Raw genomic sequence first — 9,385 nt, forward strand, 5'->3', positions numbered from 1 at the left:
AGAGAGAGAGAGAGAGAGAGAGAGAGAGAGAGAGAGAGAGAGAGAGAGAGAGAGAGAGAGAGAGAGAGAGAGAGAGAGAGAGAGATCAAATATAACCCCCTAAAGACAGCATTCAGACCCAACGTATAGACACCTTGACATTGTGATTGATGACAGTATAGGAAGCAAGCCAATTAATTTAAACACACAGACAAGACACCAAATAAACCGTAATGGTTAGTTTTAAGTAATGCTACATGAAATTATTCTCAGCAATTAGTAAAAACATTTGAAAACAGCGTTTAACTAACCTGTACTTCTTCCGCCGGTCGCCATAGTTCACAAAAAGGAAAATTGCGGACTTTTGCGAAGTACTAGTGCCAAAATTTCTCGCCAGGTGGCTAACAAATGGTAAAGAAACCCATACGCCCGGGATTAAGGTCAATGCTAAAAGTTTTCTTGTCGCTAAAAATTTGCAAAGTTGTGTATAGATATCTATACGGTGGGTCGCTGGAGGATAATTGTTATTTGGCACGAGCGCAAATAATATAGCTATCGGAGTAACTTACAAATTCTAGATCATGTCATTAACCCGCGCCCCAGTGGCGGTCTCAGCCAACTTCGCCCTAGTGGGGGGGGGGGGGGGGCATATGTTACCACCCACCTGTAACTCAAAAACTAAGAGGGCTAGAAGGACGCAGTAAAAAGCAGTCGATAGCTCTTAATGCGTACGTTTGAAAGTATTTCGGTCATTTTTCATCTTAGAGCAATATTAGGGTCACCAGAGGTGTATGTAGTTAGGATTTTAAATGACCTTTTCCTCGATAATTAATTGGAAATTCAATAAAAGTAAATATTATATTGTTTGGCAACTTTTCGAACAACAGTTCATTCTCAAGCCACATGAAACTATTGGACAATTGGTCAATTGACAATTGGTCAATTGTTTCATGTGGCTTGAGAATGAACTGTTGTTCGAAAATTTGCCAAACAATATAATATTTACTTTTATTGAATTTCCAATTAATTATCGAGGAAAAGGTCATTTAAAATCCTAACAACATATATCAAGATGTTCCTCGCTAGAGCACTGCATACTATTTCGTCACCAGAGGTGATCAAAGGTCAAAATTTGCGAATTGTCATTATAATTTTCAGAAAACATGCCATTATCTCAGGAACTGTGATAGCTAGAAAAACGCTGGGGAAAGCAATCGATAGCTTTTGAACTCTTCTTTTGATAAGGTCATCATCAAAAATGACCTCAGGTCAACGGTTTAGCCTCCAGAGGGCAAAAACTCCAAAAATAGCTGTTTTTACGAAAAGTGTTTTTCGACAATAACTTTTGAATAAAAAAAGCTGGGTCATTTCTAATGCCAGAATCGTGTTTCTCTCGCCGAGACGCGTCGAATGAACTATAATTTAACCTTGAAAGGTCAACTTCAAAATTTGACCTCAGGTCAAGGTCATGACCTGACCGGAAAAGGTCATGTTGCATATCAGTCGATGCGTCTCGGCAAAACAAACACAATGAGGCCAACCCCAGCGTTCTATCTTTTTCCAATCGAGAGTTATTGGCAAAAAACTGTTTGTAGCCTCAAATGACCTCGGATGACCTTTCAAGAGGCTATCAGCAAAAAAGACACCTCGGTCGTCACGGGTGGTCCCAATCATTGTAATCCTGAAATATTTGGACTGTTCCTATGCGTACACAAGGATCTAGAGCCATTTTCGTTTTTCTCCATTGACTTATAATGGAAAGGTCACGCCACTGACCTGACCTTAGGTCACGCATATAAATAATCCGAGATATACAAATTGTAGGCACCCATAACATCATGTAATCCACCAAGTTTAAAACCTCGCTGACAAACACTGCAGGCTGGACATGATTGCAAACTTTTTTAGGCTTGGTCAGTTAACTTGACCTAGTGACCTGACGTGACATGACCTGGGGTCAAAAATTTCACACATTGTCCAAAATTGATGTACCAAAAGCTACCCCAAGCGGCGCGGCGCTACGCGCCGCGGTTTTTTATTTATACGAAAAAAACGCGACAGGGTGGTAACATATGCCCCCCCCCCCACTGGGGCGAAGGTTAAATACAAATTTAGTTTTATTAAAAATTGTTTAACATATTATAGTGAATCGAATCAGAGAAATTACATCAGCAGGTGTAGGCAAAGTCCGGGCATTTTCAGTCGCAGTCAATCCGGGAATCAACAGCCGCTCCGCCGAGACGCATTACCACGGCCGGCGGTGCACCTATATCATCGTCGCCGTCGCCTCTGGGGCTGGAGACGACGGTCCCGTCGCCGCCGCGCGCTGTCGGCGTTGACGATAGGATCCTGCGGCGTCAGGCGACGTCATTGCTATGCACCGCAGCGACAGATTGTGTGGCACCCAGTCGGACGGCTCTGAGGACGGCCGATACGCGAGTCAGGCAGCGTGACGGCTCGATACGCGAGTCAGGGAGTGTGACGGCTCGATATGCGAGTCAGGGATATGTTTATTTTTGTTTATGTTTATGTTTATGTTTATGTTCGCCTTTCATTTAATTTATTGTTATGTTGGTGTGTTATGTTAATCCCGGCGGTGTCATGTTTTGTTAAGTTCTAAGTAATGTGGAGAGGTGCCTTGAGTTAAGCTTTAGGCTTTTGCACCAATCCTATTTGTATGTTTTGTGTGTCTTTACTTTGTCTGGTTTGTTAAAATAAATGAGTTGAGTTGAGTTGAGGGAGTCTGCCAGCTCGATACGTGAGTCAGGGAGTGTGCTGGCTCGATACATGTGTCAGAGAGTATGACGGTTTGATACAGGAGCCAGAGTCGGACGGTCTGACTGAGCAGCGGCCGCAGTATGAACGTGCGTGCGGGGGGGGGGGGCATTCAGGAATGTCTTCCTTGCAGTACGACCCTAATCTCCTCCCACCAGCTCCCCTTTGTTGATTGCGCCATGGTCGTTCCACCCCAGGGGACTCGCCTCCCGGCCAGTCGTCCCCACTATTCAGCATATCAGCATCCGTTCCGCCAGCCGCGGGGGAGTTGGGAGAAGCCTATTCGCCTGCCCCCATGGGGCCACAACAGACCCGGCCTGAAACAGTCAGCTCCGCAACAGACCCGGAGCCGGATTCATGCTGCAATTCCCAACAGACCCGGACCCAGACGCCCGGGCTCAGGCGGCCAACTGACCCGGACTCGACCGGCCAACAGACCCGAACTCGCACGGCCAATAGCCCCGAACTCGCACGGCTTATAGACCCGAACTCGCACGGCTTAAAGACCCAGACTCAGACGGCCTAAAGACCCGGATTTAGACAGCCAACGCACTATACTCGGGCCTTCAGTTCCCAACAGACCCGGATTCAGATCGTCAGCGGAGCACCATGCAGTGCGAATTTACGCGGGCTGGATGACGGCCTGTGTACGTCACCAGGAAGTCCGACCAGGAAGTCGGGGCGCGTATTGATTTGAATCCGAGCAGCGTGTGGGACGATCATGAAGGGACGGCAGTGGGAGGACGCTGCATGGCTCCAGCAGAGGCTCAGCAATGAGTCAACAAGAGATTTTCCCTCGTCAATCTATTCAGTTGCATGGCTCCACCAGAAGCTCAGAAGTGAGGCAAAAAGATATTTTCATTCGTCCATCTATTCAGTTTGAGACTCGGCTCTTTGTGCAATCAATGCAATAGTCGGTAAGAGACGGCGACTATGTATTTTGCTGAGACTCATAAACGACGGCTCCTGAATCACCTTCGTGTTGATTGGTGGAATGGGCAGGTGCTGACCACTGCGGGTGTAAGGCCCCGAATTACATAGGATGGTGATTGCCGATTGGTGAATTGTTGTTCGTCTTTTTATTGAATCATTTTCTTATGGTTGTGGATCATCAAGTTAAAGAATGTCGGCCTGTCTGCCTATTATTTCACATTTCACAACTTTGGTAAAATTATATATCTTTTAATTCCAAACGCTGAAATGTGGTGCGTCAAGAGCAGCGTGAGGTATCAAAGCTGAGCGTTCAGTCAAGAGGTGTGGATCAAATGAAGGTACTGACCAGTATAACGCCTTATGGGGCGATTCACGGAGCGAGCGAGAGGATGGGCCTTGCACGTGCGAAATTGCGAGGGGGGACCTCCAACTGACTTGTGCACGGCACCCTACTAACCGGTCTCTAGCGATGTGCCAAATTTGGGCACAATCGGCCCAGCCGTTCTCGAGATCTGGAAGCGGCACCCTGCACGTGCGCACGTGCAAAATGGGTCCCGACTGGCCTTTGCACGGCACCCTACTAACCGGTCCCTAACTGTGTACCAAATTTGAGCGCAATCGGTCGAGCCGTTCTCGAGATCTGGAAACGACCCCTGCACGTGCGCACATGCAGCAGCACCCCAACTCTGGCACATGGATGTGCAGTGCCTAGTGTGTGCCTACCTACATGCCAACTTTCAGCGCAATCGGCCGAGTAGTTACCGAGATATTGCAACAATTCCAAAACTGACACCTCTTCGTTTTGCACGTGGCACGTGCATAAGGGGTCACCCACATGCATCAGGAATAGTCCAATACTTGGTAGAAGGAATGAAGCTACCCTACAAAAATTACCGCATGTAAATCGGTCAAGTGGTTGCTGAGATATAAGCCTCGCAAAAGCGTCCGCACGGCCGGCCGGCCGGCCGGCCGCTCATACTCAGAAATTTCCGTTAATCTATAAGGAAAGACTACGCTCGCTTCGCTCGCTCCGTAACAATGAGACGCGCCAAAAAGCGCGAGCCACGAATAACTACCTACCACCGCAGATGAACGTGCTGGTTTATCCTATGGCTGAGCTCCGTCCGGCGACCGTCTGTATAGGTAGGCTGTACCGCCCGACAGGGGTGTGTTGCGCTACAGCATACCTTCCTCAACCGCTGCACCGACTAGCTGATGTGCCTTTGCCTACGTGTGGGTGAAGCGTGCAGAAAGGAAAGACGATAAATTTGCAGAATGCAACACAGTGATGTATATTGGGGCGTTGAGTATTATGATGAATTGACTCATAACCGACAGCATATTCAAGAAAGAAAACAAAAACTTAAAGCATGTTTTATGCTTTATTCAAAAAGCAAACAGCTCAATAAACATGATATTCTGCCGAAGCGTCATTATTCTTTTCCTCAGGTTAATAAATATCTAAAAAGTTAATTGTTTTCAAAACGGGCTTCGCTGAGGAAAAACTAAATATTATAACCAAATATTTCGGCTTTATTGATCAGCCTTGTTCACTGGTTTGAAATACATTTTTCTCAAAAACATGACCTAAAAATTCAAATATTCATATCGTGCCGTCAGTGATGACGATCTTCTAGCTTACGAAAAACCGAACAAATGAATCGTCACTGTATTTCAAACCAGCGAACAAGGCTGATCAATAAAGCCGAAATATTTGGTTATAATATTTAGTTTTTCCTCAGCGAAGCCCGTTTTGAAAACAATTAACTTTTTAGATATGATATTCTGTATTAACCGATGATTGATCGGTTACTACATTTCTTCTAATATGATATACATCATTTGAATTTAATTTCTTCTTCTACAAATATGTTTTTGTCCAATTTAACCATTTCAATGTCACCATACCTTCATCGACAAAGTTCAGCAACGCATACCTAATTCCGGAAGTGGCGTAATTTTTGTCGAATGATATTATAAACTGCAAGCACGCTTCTCGCACCAAATTGGATGACTATGAATGCAGATATACTGCATATTCAAAACTCCACTTACTAAGGTCATTTAGCCGCTTAGTCACGTTAGTGTGATTCCACCCCAGGTTTGTTAAACTAACGCTGATTGGGCATCTCGGGACACGGGCATGCAAACAGCAATTTGCCTGCATTTCCCTCCTGAGCGGCCGGCCATGCCGTCGCCGGCGCGCTCTGGAGCACGTTACGGCGATAGCTCCGAACCGTCTACCTCCGGCAGACAGTGGCTGTGGAGGAACAGCTCAGGACCGAATCACCTGCCATAGTCGCCGAATGCGCGCTGAAGTGTCCAGGGAGTCTCCCGTGGACGCTGGCATTCACGTTAACCCGCGCGGGGCTGGGGTCTCCAGCCGAACGCGCGGGGCTGGGGGGGGGGTAAATTTTACCCCCCCTGTTATCTCCCGAACTAATGGTCTGATTTGGAAAATTCAAACGCCAATCGAAAGATCTCATCACGAACTACTAAAAACATGTACTTAATTTAAGGTTTGAGGTCAAGGTCAAGGTCAGGTCAAGGGTACAATTTGCAAGTTCCTACAGTATCGGCCTTGCACCGTAGTTGCCGAAGAATGGAGTCATGGACTGAGACTGATTGCCCAAAACGTGTTCTTAGGCTACCAAGACAATATTCGTTGCATACAATATCATTCAGAGGTCAAGGTCAAGGTCAGGTCAGGTCAGGTCAGGACACCAAAAACAAAATATAGAAAAGGGCATGTGCGACACATGTTTTATGGGTCATTTTACTCATAGAATTCAATAGGCACACTCAATAAGTGATATGGACCACCTCTGGATGAATTTCAGGTCGAGGTCAGGTCAAGGTCAGGTCAAGTGAGGTCAAATTTTGAAGTTGGTTTTTAAGGCCTAAAAAGGTGTCTATCTGATGCAGTTTTGCACGAGGAATCGAATGGTGCTATTTTTGTTTCCGTACGAGGTCTAGAACTTCCAAAAAATCATTTTTTGAAAATTTTTGTGTGTCGTGACGTAATAAAATTTTGAATAACTCCCACATTTTTGAACCGATTCTTCTAAAAATTGGTATGTAGGTGCACATAGACCACTTCTCTGATATATATTCCGGTTTTTTCGATAAACCCAAAATTTTGGATTTTATAACTATTTTCCCAAAAAAGTCAGTTTTTTGAAAAAATTTAGGCCAAAATCCAAAATTTTTAAAAAACCGAGATAGCCATTTGATAGCCAAAGTAAAATTACGTATAACCTTTTTGTTACGTCTTGATTCCTTTAAAAATGAAGATGTTAGCGGCGTTTGAAATTTGGCCGTTTTGGAGGCGAAATTGGCGAACATGACGTCACTAAAACGTCAATTTCTCATAAATTTTCCGACGGATTTAGCTCAAATTTTCAGGGAAGGTGTCAAATTGATGTAAGGAAAGGTACTGAAAGTTTGGCGGCGCTGCGCGCCGCCGTTTTTGAGATATTGCAAAAATTCGCGAGGGGGGGTAAAATTTACCCCCCCCCCAGCCCCGCGCGGGTCTTCCGTGAAGAGCTCTCGCTCAAACTGAAATGGTCTACCGCTGGCGTTAGCGATGTGGGCAGAAGGTGAGTTACGCTAGATGCATGCCCAAGGGTGAGTCAAGGCCTGAGCCAACTAACTCAGTTGGACGGGTCTCATGAACTTACCTGAGAACTTCAGTAAAGTTGGGGATTTGCAGTGATAAATAATGAAGCTGTGGAGATCGACTATCGAACTCGCAGCGAAATAAAGTTACAAGCACATTATCAATGTATACCAATTCAACATGCATGCTTCTAACACATCTTCGATGATGCTAAAAGTTACGTCTTCAGAGAACAACTTTTGATGAAAAGAAAAGCTACTCGCCTTCCAAGTGTAGTAAGGCTAAAGGCCATGGATAAATAATTTGACATTGACAGATATATGGCACAGACTTTGTGATGTGAGGGACTACTTGAGTACTTACCCCGGACCCGGTAGTAGGGGTAGTGACTAGTGACTACTCAGTGGATTATCCGTGGCCGTGACGTGCATACACTAATTCAATATCGTATATGCTGCCAGTTTCGTAGTTTGATATCTTTCGTTCACTCACAACTCTGGTAAACCATTTTGCTCCGCAGATAAAGAAGTTAGACGGCACATAAACCCAGACGATGTTCCTCTAAACTTTCATTTATCTCTATTCTAAGTCTGAATTCGCCTTTAATGACCACAATGAAAACATTTTAAACCCACCGAAACAATTAGCCGCGAGCTCTGGCCCATCCATTCAAGACGCGATGTGATATTTGACAGCGCCATTTCCGAGGCACTGTTTACAGTCGAACTCATTATCACCGAGCTTTCATTTCGTGACCATGACGCCTGGAACCAGCCCATGAGGACAGGACAGTAGAATTAGTGCTGGTGCTGTTGAATAATTGAATTACCAGGCGCTGGGTCACCTTCTGAAGTCAAGGTTGCCTACAGGTCGAGTCCCTCTTCCCCGGCTGCCACACACACACACGAGCGCGCCAGGGGTAGGTATCCGGGTACCAGCCAGCTGCAGATGTTTGAGCGAATCATCGCGCCAGTTGGCCGCTAGTCCGGAGTCCGAACGAGTTTCAGGTAGTACAAATACCGCCCGGTCGCACCGCTCAGAGTTCCCAGCGCTCAGGCAATCAATGCCAGAAACTTTATCCTCGTTTTAGGCTCGCTCGTTGGTCTAAATGGCTAATGTCTGAACATTGTCTCTGCCAATGTTGGGATTTTTCCACGCTGCTTGAAAGGAGAACTGTTGGTTAACGACTTCCCACAGCTTTGATATAGGTAACTACCCCTTGCAAGAGGAGTTAATTAAAATATATGTGATATGCATTTCTATTGTATCTTTGAAATCATCGTCGAAAAATGAACCAGGTCCCTTTCGCCATAGGTAGGTAATGCGGATTTAACAAATAGCATGCCTTAATCCTAATGAATAATGCCAACTGAGCCTGATTTTACGCTCCTCATGCAATTGCCATCAGTTCCTTCGTTCGTTCCAAGCCGTCGGTTACCACCATGTTACCACTCTCTGTATCAGTCGACTGGCCGGGTCGGGCCGGCCGTCCCCGGCTGATCGCAGTGCCTCTGACCCCGGCCCGACTGTCGGTATGACGCAGACGCTCAGCCCAGTACCCGGCGGTTAATTAGCACCGCCGTCCGTCGATCCGCCCCGGTCCCGGCGGTACGCGCCTGACATTCTCGCCAAATAACGCTCGCTGGGCGCGAATTGGAGCATACCCTAACGAGACGCATCAGCGGCGGCAGGCGCGGCACGCAAGCCCGGCGCATTCTGGCACAGGTTCGGCAATGGGACTGTACAAAACATGGGTACCTATGCCTCGCACTGTCGCACAAACTGTATTTATAAACATTTTTAACAACTTACAAAACAAACATGGCCCATGGGCGTCATTGACCCCACTTTGTGGACTTGAGATACAGACTACAGTCCCAATCCTATTTATTTCTATCATCATGCAAACTCATCTCATCCCAGAAGTAGGTAGGTGTAGAATGGTGTAGAACAATTGTCAATGTTTGTGTTTTTTAGTAGTTATTAAAGAACTTTGAAGCGACAGACATGGCGCGCCCCATACGATAAGTATTTATTTTTTCCCCGTACAAAAAGCTGCTGTATGACATTGGCCTTGTC

The sequence above is a fragment of the Amphibalanus amphitrite genome, unplaced genomic scaffold, assembly GCF_019059575.1.
Source record: "Amphibalanus amphitrite isolate SeventyFive unplaced genomic scaffold, NRLGWU_Aamphi_draft 000073F_arrow, whole genome shotgun sequence".
NCBI classification, from domain to species: domain Eukaryota; kingdom Metazoa; phylum Arthropoda; class Thecostraca; order Balanomorpha; family Balanidae; genus Amphibalanus; species Amphibalanus amphitrite.